At 36.4% G+C, this 17782-nt stretch overlaps 1 protein-coding gene across 8 annotated transcripts in view; it reads right to left on the bottom strand.

Moving 5' to 3' along the window:
* LOC131428314 (ubiquitin-conjugating enzyme E2Q-like protein 1) overlaps nt 1–17782 on the bottom strand; it is a 212619-nt gene that overhangs the window by 131604 nt on the left and 63233 nt on the right. The window lies entirely within an intron of this gene.

The following is a 17782-nucleotide window of genomic DNA, read 5'->3' as shown; positions in this document are numbered from 1 at the left end:
CGATACTTTTTGAAGACCATAGATACTTTTTGCGCAACTTAGATGTGGTTATAAGGGTATTCGCGTCGGGTGGGTGTAGTACGTGTCTCTAAAAAGGGGGTTGTAATGTTTGTAACGACTTAACTCCGGAACTACTGAACGGATTGCTATCAAATTTGGCACAGATACTTCTTGCTCTTCAGCGATGATCATTAGAGAATTTTCAAGGGGGAAAGTGTGTAGCAAATTTCCTTCACACGGGGGTAGAGGGTTAATGACGAAATTTATAAAATTTGAAGAGAATCGACATTTAGACTATAAGAAGGGTTTGTGAAAATAAATGCTCAAGTACGGAAGTACGTTACAAGCACATATACATATGAAACTCGGAGTTTACTAAGAAGGTATTTATAGAAAGGAAGGTGTTTTAAATGTTTCTAACAAAAGGGTTCAAGTATAAAACTTACCTAATTTGTCGAGAATTCTATGAACATTATGATTATTGTGAGATCTGAGATGGGACACTGATCATTCGCAATTTGAACATGAACAGAGTATTGTTCAATCGGGTTGTCGTCTAAGTTGTGTTCACTTTTCACTTTGTAATGCTAGAGCCGAAAGTCTGTCTTGTATATTTTATGGCACTATCAAATCTGTTAATTTGAGTTTGATTTTATGAAAATCTGATATGAGCCAATTGAGCCAACTGAAAGAATCCGCTACTCATCACTATGTAACTTATGAAAAAATTACAGAGTTGTATGCAAGACACGACCGAGCACAATTACATTAAATATTAAACAATTCAAAGGTTTCCATAATAAAAACTTATTCAAGTGACCAATTAGAAACTTAATCTAGTTTAAGCGCTTAGATTGTTTGCGAATGATAAATTAGAGAATTGAATACTTTCTTAATTGATTTTTTTTATCCCTTTTCACATTTTTGTGTATTGTAAAGTTTATACAATATATCCTTTAACTGGAAGTAACTGATTATGGTTTCAAAGTTATTTGAGAGATCAATTATAGATACGAATAACCTCAACATATAAACCTGGATAAATAAAACGATTTAATGATAATTTTCGAGAAAGAGAACGTACAAACTTATTATTTTGATAAACAGTGAATTCCATATATTTTGATCGAGAAATGTTGCATCACTAACCGTGAATCAGTAAAAACAGTAATAGTGTAACTTTATTGATCCTTCTTTAAAAGGCGTTGATAATCTTCAAATTGTGACGATAATTATGATGGTATGAACCAGGGGCGGAAAGTTCCATGAAATATTGGGGCGAGGGGGGGAGTGGAGCACAACAAATTTTTACTACAGATCGTTGAATTTTGCAATATATGAAGCATTTTTATAAAGAAAAAGGAGCGGTTAGAGCAAATAAAAAACAACCAAGTAAAAATCACAAACATTTTTCCTACTATTCCAGTGATAACCAATATTCGAAAGTGGTAAAGTATAGCACATTTCCCATTGTAGTAATTTTATTTAAAAATTTTAGTAACTTATTTAAGAAATATGAACGATTACGGAGACGAACTACGGGGATAACAGAAAAAAGTGTTATATCATAAGATGTTTGTAGCAAATTTTCTAATATTTATTCCGGTTGCCGAAATATTGGGTGGGGGGGGAAGGCTCCAATAAACCTTTGTATGGGAGGGGAGGGGGGCAAAAAGCGCTTTGCCCCCCCCCCCCCCCCCCCCCCATAGTTGCCACGCCAGGTAGCAATACAAGGAAGAAAATATGTGAAACAGTCCGTTTCCATTGATTTCACTTTTGCATACTAAGAACCACGGGATCACAGCAAAATTCCGCAATTTTGTTCATATTGTAACTTGATGTTATTAATACATGAATGAATATTGTTAAAATTTAATGCAAATGATAATTGAACTGGAGCAAATTGGAACTGCATAACCAGGCCCGTACCCAGGATTTCGTTTCGGGAGGGGCCCAAAGATAAAAAAATAATGTTACTGAAGATTGCTTATACAGCTAATTCTCGGTGTGTCTTTTACGGGTGTTTTTAACAGACACTTTAAACTTTTCCACTGAAACTGTTATTGTATTATATTATTGTCTGAGATCTTCTAAATAATTATATATCAGTTTTTGATTTCGGGAGGGGCCCGGGCCCCTTGGGCCCCCCCTCTGGGTACGTGACTGTGCATAACGATTTATAGCTTTTGTTACACTTAGTTTGGATTTTACTTAATCAGACCATGTCAGTTTCTAACCGTTAAATTAGATTACATGACTATCGTTTGGATCATTAATAGTAGTTATGGACTAGTGCTGAGTCAATGTAAAAGAATCACTAACACGTTACCTCGTGGTGACTACGCTGATTCGATTCTTTAATAGCTAATTGATTTTTAATATACTCTCGCGAACATGGTGTGCAACCGACAGCAGAAAATTGAACCGACACAAAATACTAGGCAAAAGCGACAATCTAGCAAGCGAACGCATATACTTTACAATCATGTCAGAAACTCGCTGGACGAGCTTCTTGCTTTATTCACAGGCAAGCACCTGTTAAGCAAAGAAATGTTGTACTGCATATATTTATAGATTGTTCTTTGTGCGAACTTCATACTGCTACTGCTAATGAAATTCGAGGTGTAAGCAACGATCGAAACATTCGGCTGTGCGAGAGAAATCAAACGGATGACATCATGATGGTATGCTGTGATTGGTTCGTGAAAACAGATCGATTCAAACCAATTTTTCAATAGTATGCTATTGAAATACTGAAATGACGTTGCCATTTACGTTTAAGTTAAACATTGCCGAATCGATTGGTTGTTAAGTTATATAAATCCATCAACAAGTGACTAAATTATTATCGTTCTAAATTATGACATAAAAAGGTTACGCGACTAGTTTTGAAACTTTTAATTGACACTCGGCCACGTATAGTGAAGAGTACGGTATTTCTAATGCCAAAAAAATTTCTTGAAATTGACATTTTTACTCTAAGTATTCTATCCCCGGAACCGGAAGTTGGATCTGAATAAAAATCTGAAGACCTCTCAGTTGAATCTAAGATGGTAAAAATCGGTGGAGCCATCCTTGAAAAAAGTTACTGGTATTATTTTCACCTTTTTGATGCATATCGCATTGCAATTCCGGAACCAGAAATCTGATCTAAATTGAATTCAGCATCTTTATATGGTACCATTTCATTTGAATTTAAGTTTGTGGAAATCGGTTCAACCATCTCCGAGAAAAGTAAGTCACATTAATTCCACATTATTAGTGCATATCACCCTGTAATTCCGGAACTGAAAGTTTGATCTAAATGAAATTCAGGAACGTTGTATAGGACTATAAGACCTTTCATTTGAATCTTAGTTTGTGAAAATCGGTTCTGCCGTCCCCGAGAAAATTTAACGACATCACCCTGTAATTCCGAAACTGGAAGTAGAATTCAAATGAAACTCAGGAATTTTCCGTAGGTCTATAAGACCTTTCATTTAAATCTAATTGCTCTGAAGCGAACCGTTATATCTTCCTATGAAAAGAAAAAAAACGAGATTCGGGTATATCTTCACAGTTCATTTTGTTTTACCACCCGTCGCAATTTGAAATGCAAGTTGAGATGATGCAAGCTAAAATGATTGCAATAATGTGCTAAGCGGTAGCATCGGATGAAACCGCTTTCCTTCATTATTCAGTACAGTCAGGAACTCCAAATGGATAAAGGAATATTATTTGCATTAACATTTTCAGGATTGTCATTCGCCACGCGAGATCTTCCGTAAAAGGAGGTCAAGCTTAACAAAGATGTTTCGTTGAATATGTTGAGATTCATTTTTTCGGTCAGCTTGTAGAGAAGCTTTAGTACTTGATAAGGATTATGCCTTTGAATTATGTAGTTCTATTTGGTCGCATTCATTAAAGCCATTCGTATCGCTATCGTATGTGCAAGAAAATATACAACAACTTTCGAATTAGAAAATCATCTCAAAGCTGTGAAAGCCGGAAAGAGGATACCTGCCATTTTCGCATACACAAAAAGTGTCGAATTGATTCGAGTATAACGTAAGTAACGTAAAAATAATGAAAACGGTTATGTGCCCTAGCACAAAATTTGGCTAACCCCTAAATGACCATACCTGCATCGGCCAGAAATAGTCGAAAACACGTTTTCGTTCGGCACGTCAGAAAAGACATTGCACTTCGTTGCAAAACAAAAAGTGTTCTGTAAGTAGCAGAAACTTTACGTCTGCTTAGCGGTTCAAATTGAACTGCCGAGTTTAGCACTAAGCAGTTCAATTTGAACTGCTCTGCACTGATGAGTCAAAGACGAAACGTAAAAATAATGAAAACGGTTATGTGCCCTAGCACAAAATTTGGCTAACCCCTAAATGACCATACCTGCATCGGCCAGAAAAGTCGAAAACACGTTTTCGTTCGGCACGTCAGAAAAGATATTGCACTTCGTTGCAAAACAAAAAGTGTTCTGTAAGTAGCAGAAACTTTACGTCTGCTTAGCGGTTCAAATTGAACTGCCGAGTTTAGCACTAAGCAGTTCAATTTGAACTGCTCTGCACTGATGAGTCAAAGACGAAACGTAAAAATAATGAAAACGGTTATGTGCCCTAGCACAAAATTTGGCTAACCACTAAATGACATGTTCAAATTCTAATTACGTTCTTCAAAGAAAAAACTGTTTTTGTCAATTAAGTCAACGGTGAGAATTTGGCATCTTTGTGGTTTTAAGCGACATTTAAGCGTTATTCACACTTGAGCAACCATAGGTTCTTCTATTTCATATTAAGTTCTTGTTGAAAAAAGTTAGTGAAACGTGTACTCAATGCTATTCATTAGCTTTCGGATATCACATAATAAATCTTCTAAACGTTGATAACAACCTGCATAATTCTTTAAAATCCGTCATTCTATTTTTGAGGTCATTTTAAATCAATCGTGATTAGAAATCATCATTTTGAACCAATTTCACCTTATTTGGCATTATTAAAATCTATTGTCCACTGTCACTTTCACTACGGTGTAATAATTACAATACATATAAAAATTCCGAACTATTTTTTATTGTTTTCATCGTTGTATTCGATTTATGCTGAGTCATTTTTTAGGACATGTATCAGGTGTACAACTTTGCTTCCGCCGTTTTCCGATCGGTGGCTGTACCGGCTGAGGCTGGTCAAAATACATAGATGATAGTGCCTTTAAAGTGAGTGTGTACAGTGCCAAACGAATTGTCATCGCCGTTTCAGTGACAGTTGTTCTTGTTTTCGTATCATTCACGCTTGAAAATGTCTGTTTATGTGCCCAATTCTCGCCATATGCGGAAAGTTTTACTTTTCTGTTACAATTCGAAAAAAAATGCAGCTGAAGCGCATCGAATGCTCTCAGAAACTTACGGTGATACTGCTCTGAGTAAAAGAACCTGTCGGGAGTGGTTTCAACGTTTTAAAAATGGTGATTTCGATGTCGAAGACAAACATGGTGGTGGAAGAGAAAAAACCTTCAAAGATGAACAACTAGAAGCATTGCTTGATGAAGATTCGTGCCAAACCCAAGAAGAGCTTGCTGAATAGTTGGGAGTGAGTCAGCAAGCCATTTCAAAACGTCTTAAGGCCATGGGCATGATTCAGAAAGAAGGAAACTGGGTGCCGTACGAGTTGAAACCGAGGGACATCGAGCGCCGTCTATTTGTATGTGAGCGACTGCTTCAAAGACAAAATCGTAATTGATTTTTACATGAAAAGTGGGTTCGATACAATAATCCTAAACGCAGAAAATCATGGGGAAAGTCCGGGCATGCTACTTCGTCAAAGGCAAAACCGAATATTCACGGCGCCAAGGTTATGATTTGTATTTGGTGGGATCAGCTCGGAGTCATTTCTTAGGAGCTCTTAAAACCGGGTGAAACCATCACATGAGATCGCTACCGAACGCAACGGATGCGCCTTAGCCGCGCGCTAAAAGAAAAGCGGCCACAATTAATATCAAGAGCGACATGACAAAGTCATCCTCCAACACGACAATGCTCGGCCTCACGTCGCAAAAATGGTCAAAAAGTACCTGGAAACGCTGAAATGGGAAGTCTTGCCCCATCCGCCGTATTCCCCAGATGTCGCCCCTTCTGACTTCCACTTATTCCGTTCGATGGCACACGGCCTGTCAAATCAACATTTTCAATCCTTCGAAGAGTTGGAAAAATGGATTACTTCATGGGTAGCGTCAAACGGCGGAAACAAAGTTGTACACCTGATAGTTCTTTAGACAAAAAAATATTATATTTTAAAGTAGGCAGGCTCTTCAATAACTCATAATTTTATGAAATCTTCAGAAAGGTAAATTTTCAACTTCCAGCAATGATCCATGGATGCGGTTTCCACTGTCGCAATGCGTTTAAATGTCAATCATAAACAACAGATGTATAAATGGCAAAGTCAAATCATCACCGTAAGAAAAATGATCGCACATAAAATATTGACTTGAAAACAACGTTATTTGATATAATTGTTTAAGGAGAAAGTAGAATAAATTCGACATGCAACAGAAAACAAAACTAACATTTCACTGGTTTCGCATACCATTTATAATCAGTCATTTGCTGCGAATCGAACGGTTTTTTCATTTTTTTGCTATATGTGAGTAAACTGGAATAAGAGAGTGCTTCAGCTGTATGAAATTAACTCAAATGAAGTATTGAGTTCAATTAATAAATCAAATTTGGAGTGAAATACAAATAACTTAGGTCTTTTGATAATTCTGCAGTGAATATGGTTTGAAATCGGTTGAAGATGATAGCACGAAGTAATTTGAATCCAAATACAAATTTTGAAAGGGATCATCTAGTTCTGTATATTATTTGCGGTAAACATGTATGCTGTTCATATGGTGTCCACACTCAATTAAGCATGTGGTTTGAAATAGTAGAGCACATGGATCAAGTAGACTCAGTAAAACTACCACACAACACAGCTCGTGGCGCGTCAAACGATTTTAATTCTAATATTCATTTTTTACTCTTCAGCGAGGAAGCGTTGAACAACTCGCCACGCGCTAAACAATCATTGAAAATCTAGCATGCATTGAGTGGAAAATTTCCTGTTCCATACAAAATAATTCACTCCATTTTACCGATAGATTTTCACTTATTATTCAGATGCTATTAATCCGTGCAGCCATTCCTGATGGATGCTCGTACATACATTGTATAGATATCTCCTTAACTTAAGCAAAACACTTCAGTTTCTGTGATGACCTCATTATTCGACGTTAATCTCTTTTCATCAAGTTCCTTCTGTCGTGAATACGACCTACTTTACTATGAGGGGCCTTTTCAACATTTTCAAGAATGGGTAGAACTTAATCGTGAATATCTCTTGTTGTATATTAGGCAGCCAAATAATTTCTTCTCTATACCGTCGGAAATATGCTCAGTAGTTCGTGATAAAATTCAATATTCGATAAATAACTCAAATTTGAAGTTTTCTCAAATGATTGGTATAAACGAGCATGAAGGTGAAATCCAGTTCCAAAATAAGGCGCGCACAATTCCAAACACATGAATTGAACGAATTATCGCACAAAGCGTATCGTGCAAAACCGAAATTGTTCATTTTATGTTACAGATCAAAATCTTTGGCATGATCTGGGTACTGCTCATTCGGTTAATAAGCGAGAATTGTAAATGCTGATATATCTTTATAATTCCTTAAAAATACTTTCATAATCATATAAATGGTATTTCCCAAAGACAATACGTGTAGCAAGAATTTATACAATACACTACAACTTTATGAGTTATTCTGTTCGACGACCGTCCTACTCATTCAACCCAATATGATCATCATGCTGCTGAGTCGCTCCCCCGATTATTACAATATCAGATATAAAAGTACTTCCAAAAAGAAACCCCTGAATATACAAAAAATACGAATATTTTCGTTAATAATTGAAAATATTTGGTTTAATTAGATTTTTTAACATTATATACGACAGTCGTTGCCATCATTTTACTTACAGTACCAGGGAAAATGCATTTATTCCAATTTTTTGGTAAGATTAGAAATAAAAGTATTTCTATTATGTTTGTTTACTTTGTTTGTCTTTCTCATATAGAAAGGTTATGCAATCACTGTGAAAACCGACTTTTGAAGTGTCATATACCATTCGACTCAGTTTGCCGAGATCACAAAATGTCTGTGTATTAATGTGTGTGTATGTATGTATGGGTGTATGTGACAAATAACGTCACTCAATTTTCTCAGGGATGGCTGAATCTATTTCCACAAACTAAGATTCAAATGAAAGGTCTTATGGTCCCATAGATCGCTATTGAATTTTATTTTTATCTGTTTTCCGGATTCGGAATTACGAGGCAATAAAGCTAAAAGGTCTTAAATATGAAAATTCTTACAAAACTTACTGGTAAATTCATCTAGTTGACAGATCTTGTTCGTGGATATATAAATCTACTTTAGGGTTACTAGCCTCCGGTTTCCGCTTCCGAACGCACCGGTAATAGTGAAAAAAAAAAACTCCAAAAATGTAACTCACTTCGATTTATCAGCAACGGTTGAACCGATTTTCACAAATCAAGATTCAAATAAATTAAAGCTCTCATTTAAAAAAAAAATGCTGCGCAATTCATGTAGATCCCACTTTCGGTTCCGAAATTATAGGGCGATGAGTATCAAAACATTCAAATAGTCATACAAACTGATGCAAAACCGGTACGCATCGGTACGTGCTGATTCGCAAGAAAAAACAACAACGCCTAGCACACAGCGTGTTTTGATAAATTTTTATAGCGTGCAGGGTTGCCAAATTTAATTCTATACTAACTTGACATAACTGTTTACAAATTGAAAAGGTTATGGTAGTTTACACCGGAAGTAAGTTTTTGATTTTATTCAAGTTTGAAAGAAAAAATCTTGACAGAATCTTAAAGTGATGTTTTTTTAAAAATATTAGTAGTATGAGAAAGGCATCATTACACCACTAGGTGGACTAAAAAAGGTATTGTAATAAATAGGTATAGAAACTCAAACTGAAGAACAATTTTCCGAAGTGTCGAAAAGCATGTCATTTTTATTCATATTCACGCCATTCAATTATGGCTTTGATATTACACATCCATATTTTTATAAAGTTGAGAACAGAAAAACGTCGCTGGCTAGATCTGGCGAATATGGCGAATGCGGTAGCACCAATGGAATTTAGCATTATTCTGATGAAAAGCACTTATTTTTTCATCGTGGATCTTTTGATCTCAATTTAGACTTACCCGTTAGTACTGCGTAATATTCACTATTAACCGTTTTATCATTTCAGAGGTAATCAATGTACTAAATTCATTTGTATCCCAAAACACATGGGTCATAGGTAAACTTGCCTGCCGATATTGGAATATTCGGACGCTTGGTCCGTTATTCACCGGTTACAGTCCATTGGGCTGACCGTCGATTCTCATAACCCGTACGGCTGACTTAACTCATGGTCATAATATTAAAATAATATTGATTTTCGAAGTAAATATAAAAAGTTTTACAGTACGACAACAGGATGCAATTTTATTGAACACTTTCGGTAAGGATCGACAGCGATGCTGAAAATCCATGCGATAATTGAGAATACTTACTGTTTATGGTTTAGTGAAAGTTCGTGTGTGTTAACCAAAGGATTATGAACAAAAACGATGGTCTCGACCGAAAATTATTTGGATAATTCATCCGTCTCCTAGACCACACTTTACACTATCCAGTCGCCATTTGTTTCGATCAATTCAAAATTTTTCAATTCCGCTGATGGAATTTAAAATAGGCTTGATTCCTTCTTCGAGCACTTTGTATGCTTTTATGACATTAAAAAGCATTGGTATTACATAAATTTTGTTGAAGGTTGACGATTCTTAGCGTATAGAACCACTGCATGGCTGGTGATACGGTTCTACTGACACTAAGAATCTTTCCAGGTAGGGGCTCGAACATACGACAACTGTCATATAAGACCAGCTCCCTATCTACTGAACCGCCAACCCGGGTAAAAATTTATTATGAACATTTTCTGAATTTCGAACTAATCCTGTTTTCCACAACATGACTAATAATGCATACAATGCATTACGAATGTAGACAGTTGAGCAAAGTAGAACTAATCATTCCATGATTCTATTACGAACGGTCAAATTTTCTCATTGATTACCACGGTTCAGTATGCGCTTTGCTTATTTTTATCAAATACTTCGACGCTAACGAGACTGCCGATATTTATTGTGCATCCAATGCATACCGCAAAACCATAAACACTGCACCGTTCAATGATTCTGGTTTCATCGATTTCTGTCCAAGTCATGTTTAACCGACGAGTAGAATTTGTTCAACAATGCTGTAATGGTGGATCGGCGAAGAAAGGAATCGGGGAGATATTTCACGGTGGCCATAAAATGGTGAAATGATTGCCGGGCGATTACAGTGGTAATTGCTAAACGTATTGGAGGGGCTATGCGAACATAAACATACACCCGGCCACTCAGTGGGATGCGATTACGGGCCAGCTAGCTATGCAATGCGATTACGGTTCGTGCTAGAGCTCAGACTGGTTGATAAAACTATTTCAGACATGTTCGGGAAGGTGTTGTGCTATTGTATTACTGGGTCGGCCTTTGATAAATAAATCGAACAGATTCATATAATCGATATCTTTGTTTTTTCAGCATAACACATTACATGAATACAAATTATTTTAGGTAAAACCAATTTTCGAGCCCTGTGCCAAAATTTCCAAATACCATTGATTGGATTAAACAGTGGAATATCTGATGATGTCACAACTATCAATGAGAATGGTAAAATTGAAATTATACATGAGGCATTATCAACTTTTATTTTCCGTGCAGACAGTTAAAAATCACATGCAACACGTAAGTGAAAAATTGTAAAATAAGACCATTGTTCAGGTGCCGATCGTATAATATTACATCACTTTTGACACTGTTCGCACTTCGAACGTGCGATGATTGATTAGCGCAATTCATCAGCAGGCAAGTTGAAAAAAACATCTGAATCAAAATGAGAGCCTGGAGAGTTGCAGGTTTGGACATCGACAATGTATCATCCTGTGAGGATGGGGCTGTTATTTAAACTGTATGCGGGGTGAAGTAGATGATTTAATTTATCCACCAGTTCGAGGTCGCTCCACGTGTCACGAAGTTATTGCACCTAATTTCTATCGTTGAGGAGCTATCGTAAATCATTTCATTGGTTATTAAGACATTTATTATTTGTGCTCGATGGTTTTGGAAATGTGAACTGGAATTGGAGAGCGATATGTGGTTAAGGAACACACCTCATACGACCTAAAATAAGTGTTATGATTGATGGTTGTATTATTGCGTTGTGTACGCTAACGTTTCGCATGATGTAAGGAAACGAATGGTATGACTGGCAATTCTATGTACGTTCACCGGTTCAAAAAAATACTTGTTCTTCATTGGAAAGTTTTCAGTATTCAACAATTTTTACGAAAATCCTTTTCAACATTCAATTTTACATTCCCGGTTTACATTGCAAACCATGAAACATACTGAGAATACGAAAGCTGTTCTTGGCATTTTAAACTTTGGAAGAATATTATTCATTCAAGGTCTTATATATTGTACACGAGTAAAATTCCGTTTCTATAAATGAGCAAAACGAGTCATGATTTGGGAAAAAGAGTGTATTTCATGTTATGATTGAAAAAAGTTGAACCATGGATCAATTTTGCTGAAATTTAAGTGTAATTGTGGGTATAACTTCGGGCGTGTCTCTGCTACAATGGTGATCTTTACAACATAAATTAAGGCGTTATGTTTTAAAACATGAAAATTTTAAATATGAATAAAATGATGTGATGTGATGATCGTTTTTTTTAAAGGAATCGTTCTTTTTTTAATTTTTTGACATTAACTATTGTCTCAAATCCTAACATTGTAAAAAGCATATAGTGAATGTCCTTAGAAGATTAATTTAATTCATTTAATCTGAATTATTCCAATTCGAATAAAATATTGCATTTTTGAAGAGCAACAACTTTTAGAATAACGTTTTTATAAGCAGTTTTACGTTAATTGTTCCAAGTTTTATTTCGTATTTGAAAATTTACTTGAACAGCGCAAAAAAAAAATTGTTTGACCGTCAACTGATAAAAACTATCACCTACAGGGTCCGGCACTCGAAGTGTAACCAATTAAAAAGGCCATAAATTCAGTTTGGAAAATTACTTTTATTTAATTCAAAGTACAAAATGTGTAAAAATAATACAAAATTCAGAATCAATTCACTTTTGCTCGATATGACCACCTTTTGCCTTGACTTGATGACTTGAGAGAGCGAAGGAGTTGCTTCGTTTGGCCGAAAGCGATCAATTTCCGAACATTGTATTTTCTGACGAGAAAATTTTTCCAATTGAGCAATTCGTAAACTCTCAAAACGATAGGGTTTACTTGACCGACCGTTCATACGAGAATTTGAGTCATCGATTGGCCACCAGGAGGCAGCACCCGCAACAGATAATGGTTTGGGCCGCTGTAACCGCAGATGGGCGCTCTCCAATCGTTTTCATCGAGCCTGGCGTCAAGGTAAATGCGACATATTATCGGGAAAGTATTCTGGAGGTTGCTTTGAAGCCGTGGGCAGACAAACATTTCAGTGGCAGACCATGGACGTTTCAGCAGGACTCGGCACCATCTCACAAAGCTCGAGTGAACCAAGAATGGCTGAAAAACAACGTTCCGAACTTCATCACGTCCACACAATGGCTCTCGAATTCACCAGATGCGAATCCAATGGATTATTCTCTTTGGGCCATTTTGGAGAGCAAAGTCCGAACTAAAAGATACACCGGTCTCGAGGCGCTGAAAAAAGTTATTGTCCGCGAGTGGGCCAAAATACCTGCAAGTCACATTCGGCCAAACGAAGCAACTCCTTCGCTCTCTCAAGTCATCAAGTCAAGGCAAAAGGTGGTCATATCGAGCAAAAGTGAATTGATTCTGAATTTTGTATTATTTTTACACATTTTGTACTTTGAATTAAGTAAAAGTAATTTTCCAAACTGAATTTATGGCCTTTTTAATTGGTTACACTTCGAGTGCCGGACCCTGTAGAGAATATTTGAGGTGTATTTAGAAATTTTTTTACTACTACTTTTTACTACTTTTCAGTGATGGAATAAAATTTTTAAAACACTTTACCCTATATTTCCGGATCCTGAAGTCGGATCCGGCAGAAATTCAGGAATTATGTATGGGATAACATAGGATCTTTCATTTGAACCTAAGTTTGTGAAAATCGGTCGCGCCATCTATGAGAAATGTTAGAACACATATTTTTTTGCACGATTTACCCCATTACTCTGGAACTGGAAGTCGGATCCGATCCGATATTCAGGAATTCTGTATGGGACCACAAGACCTTTCATTTGAATCTAATACCGTTTTCGTTTATTGATCAGAGCTGCCCAAGAGCTGACCCAGAGTCGCCCAAACAACTTTTGAGAAGTTTGTTTTAGCAACCTGGGGTCGCTCTAGATCGGACTCAAATCGCGTAGTTTCGCTCTGAAAATTTTCTCGGGTCGCACTACGACACTAATGTAAGTTTGTTTATTTTTACTTTTTTTATGAATTGTTGTTTAGGGCGCGTACCACGTGTTCGTTTTACTCGAAGTCAGAGTCGCCCGCGTGTAGACTCAGAAACGAAAACGGTATAAGCAATCCATAACAGGCAGTAGGTTCCAAGTGATATACGGGTAGAAAATGGGAATTACGAATTTTTAATGAAATACGTTCCTCTAGTAACGAACTTTCAGATCATGATTAATTTTCATGGAAGAAGACTTATTGCTCATGATTTGATAAAAAATCATGAAAAAGCATAATGATTTCATGAGAACTTAAAATGATTGGTTTTATGACGTTTTTAATCATGACCTCAGTAACGGATTTCTTCCCGTGTAAGCAAATTTAATCGTCTGAAGAGGATTTGGTTAACTGATTGCATTTTAGTCTATTCATTCGTCTGTAGTAATGGCCTAATTATAGAAATAAATTTGCTATTGTGAGAAATTTTATTTTTTGATTGGATCTGTTATTTCTTGAGGAAGATGTTCTCGAATTGAAAAAGATTTGGGGTAAAGAAGTTGCAGTTGAACGTTTAGTCTTCGATGACTGCTTTTTTTCAGTTAGTAAATTTTCGCGCAATAATGGTCGATTATTGACACATAAGCACAGAGTATGTTCACCAGAGCTAATAAAAGTCATTTTCATTGACTCAAACAGACGAAAATGACGAGAAATTAATGTCATTCTCAGCTTCGCTTGCAAACTATGAGAACGAAATCCAGTCAATGACATAAGCGGAACAGCAGTATTAAAATTGTGTTCTTTCTTTCATTTGCCTTTTCAGTCATTTGCGGTTTTCAGTGAAAATCCCATAGTATGCAATGTCGGTGTTCAACCGAAGCTTTGAGAATCGAAAATGACAGAAAAAGGTTTCACGATGACTTGTACCTGTTGGTGTTCGAATTTGTAGTAGTTTTGGTTACCAAAGCGGTTCTGGGATATAATTACTTCAATTTGTCATATTTTAGTCACTCTTTATAACCATCGTCAAAGATTTTAATCCATTAATGAAAGAATCAAAATTGTATTTTTTCTGATGCTCCCTGCAGACGTTAGTTTGGTTTCGTCTTGTCATAGAGGAAAGAGTGACGCTGGCAATTATACTCTCTCTTTTTTCAATGAGAAAGGAAAACGCTTCGTCTCTCTTCATTTGTTCTGGTGTCGGTCATTTACGAATGAGACAGTAAAATATTAAAAATGAGGCTGTTGGATTGGTTTCTTTCATTGAGAGTGCGTGACAATTTTAAGCTCTGATGTTCACTAACAAAAGGGGAGTTCAATGTTGAATTTCCCGAAGAGAAACAATACTTCTTGACAAATTCAGATACTACTTTCACATCAAAATAGATTATAAAGTTATTTTGAGGGAGAGGAAATGTAGCAAGTGCCCCGAACATGGAAAGTGTAAGGAAAAATTGATCGGGTTTTACGAAAAATTGGTACTTCTTTACGAGTACAGCATATTTCTAGCAACTGAGTGAAGTTCACAAAAATATTCACGAGAGGGTATTCTCAACATTGATGTGAATTGACGAAGTAATTATACAATCAATGTATATGCCACTCGGCACTCCGGGTCTCGAGAAAGTTTTCCAAAGTTTGAGCGAATGCTGTACCTATTTTTATATTTATAAAAATGATAAAAAGGAATGGAACGTGCCCCTCTCTTCCCTAGATGACTAATTAATACGAAATGAATTATATACTTTATAACTTACTCAGTGTTTGATTCCAATAGCTCGCAACATTTGTTAGCTCACCTGTAAGAGACACGAAAAAGAAATATACATAAGAATTAGGTTGTGTTAAACGTCATAACATTATATAATTTTGTGTAGAATATGCCGAAGTAATAAACACGAATTTTTTTGCCATAGTACAACATTCCGATAGGAAATTTGACCTTTTGTTTCAATACAATTCGCAGTCTTTTTGAAAAATTAAAATTGCACAACTTAGGTTACGATCTATTAAAACTTAAAATCATTCCTATTCAATACTTGAAAATACGACAACTGCCTTACCTAAATGACAATCTTTTTGGACTGCAGCTTATTTGCGATTAGTTTGCAACAAAATAACTGAGTGCTTACATCTAACTTTTTGCGTAATCTAAAAAGCACCGTTTTAAATAGTGACATATCGGAGATCAGTTAAAAACTAGTTGTCGTTTCGTTGCAAGGACATACTCAAAAAACCTGATTTAATCCACCTAGTGGTGTAATGATGCCTTTCTCATGTACGTATAAGATTGTGGTATTCTTTTCAAAAAATTTTCTCTTCGATTTTTGAAAGAAACCAAGTGATTGTTTATGCATAACATAAAGAATAAAACAGTGCTTTGATTGCGTAGACCATCCGTAAGAAAACGAAGTGAGTTCACTATTATATGCACTTCCGGCACCGCAACCCGAGAACCGGTATAATCGAAGTCGGTTCGTACGGCCACCAACTAACAAGACACACAAACTCTTCTAGTACGCACCCTATAACTCCGGATTCGGAAGTCGGATCCGGATGAATTTCAGGAATTCCGTATGGGACCGGGAGACCTTTCATTTGAATCTAAGTTTGTGAAAATCGGTCGAACCATCGCTGAGAAAAGTGAGTGAGATCCATTTTGGTATATATGACCACTATTTCTGGTACTTCCGGAACCGGATACCGGGAACCAGGATAGCCGGAATTGTTTTGTTTAGTTGCCTACTGATAATGACTATCGATTTGTGTAGTTTTGAGACCACTTTAGAAAAATTTTCACGTTTTTTGTTTCGCCGGTTTAAGTGGCGGTGTACAATATTGAACACACTTTACCCTATAATTCCGGAACCGGAAGTCGGATCCGGATGAAATTCAAGAATTCCGTATGGGACCATGAGACCTTTCATTTGAATCCTAGTTTGTCAAAATCGGTTCAGCCATCTCCGAGAAAACCTAGTGAGATTATTTGACATATACACACACACACATACATACATACACACACACACACACACAGACATTGCTCAGCTCGATGAACTGAGTCGAATGGTATATGACACTTGGCCCTCCGGGCCAATTTTCACTAGTCGGTTTTTCATGTGATTGCATAACCTTTCTATATGAGAAAGGCAAAAACTAATATTTACTTAACATGAAAACCAGCCTCGTCATCAATAGTAATGTGAATAATAGATTGATTATAGAAGCTTTTCAAATCATAAAAGAAAAAAAAAACATCTAGAACTACAAATTAATAGGATGCAAGAATTTTAAACCGAATTTCAAACTTCAATGTCCGACAAAATTCAATTCTAGATAAAGGTTTGTAGTGCACATTTAAATAAATTTTATTTATAGCGCCATATAAAACAGTTTATGAAATCAACAAACTTTCTAAATGCTCGAAAATTGTACATGTAGGCTAAATGAACATTTGTTAACACTTTAAATCTCACCATAAAGTGAATGGTCATATTGTTGTGACCGAATATCAATCTATATATGGCTGTCTTCAGCTTTGTGGTAAGGAGTGTATTGAAAAGTAGTTAGCAACATTGATTATTGAATAAAAAAGCAAAAAAAAAAACATATTTCGACATTAGTTTTCGATATATTGTAGAAAAAATACATTTTTATGCAATTCACTGATTAAATTGAAGAAAGTCCTAGTTTCTGAGAAACGATCGCACTTTGGACTTGACATTCTTCATTAAATTCTGAACAGTTACTTTTGTGACTTTCCTGGTGGCAGCCGTCTAGTTTTTTCAACTCCTGCATGTTTTGGGACACTGTACCTTCTTTCCGAAAGTGCCGCTTGACAATTGCCCAATACTTTTCAATCGGCCGAAGATCCGGGCAGTTCGGTGGGTTGATGTCCTTTTCCACGAATTGTATATTATTTTTTGACAACCACTGTAGAACGGAGTTGGCGTAGTGGGCTGAAGCCAAATCCGGCCAGAAGAGAGGAGGAGCCGTATGCTTTCTGTACAGTGGCAGCATTCTCTTCTTCAAACATTCTTCCTAGTACACCTTGGCGTTAATTGTGTCCTTCGTGAAGAAAATCGACGACCGCAAACCACAGGTACAAATTGCTTGCTGGACCAACACCTTCTGCCCAAACTTTTCCATCGCCACCGTGGTGTCAGCGTCGTCTAG

The sequence above is a fragment of the Malaya genurostris genome, chromosome 2, assembly GCF_030247185.1.
Source record: "Malaya genurostris strain Urasoe2022 chromosome 2, Malgen_1.1, whole genome shotgun sequence".
NCBI classification, from domain to species: domain Eukaryota; kingdom Metazoa; phylum Arthropoda; class Insecta; order Diptera; family Culicidae; genus Malaya; species Malaya genurostris.
This window is presented reverse-complemented; position numbering and strand designations above follow the sequence as displayed.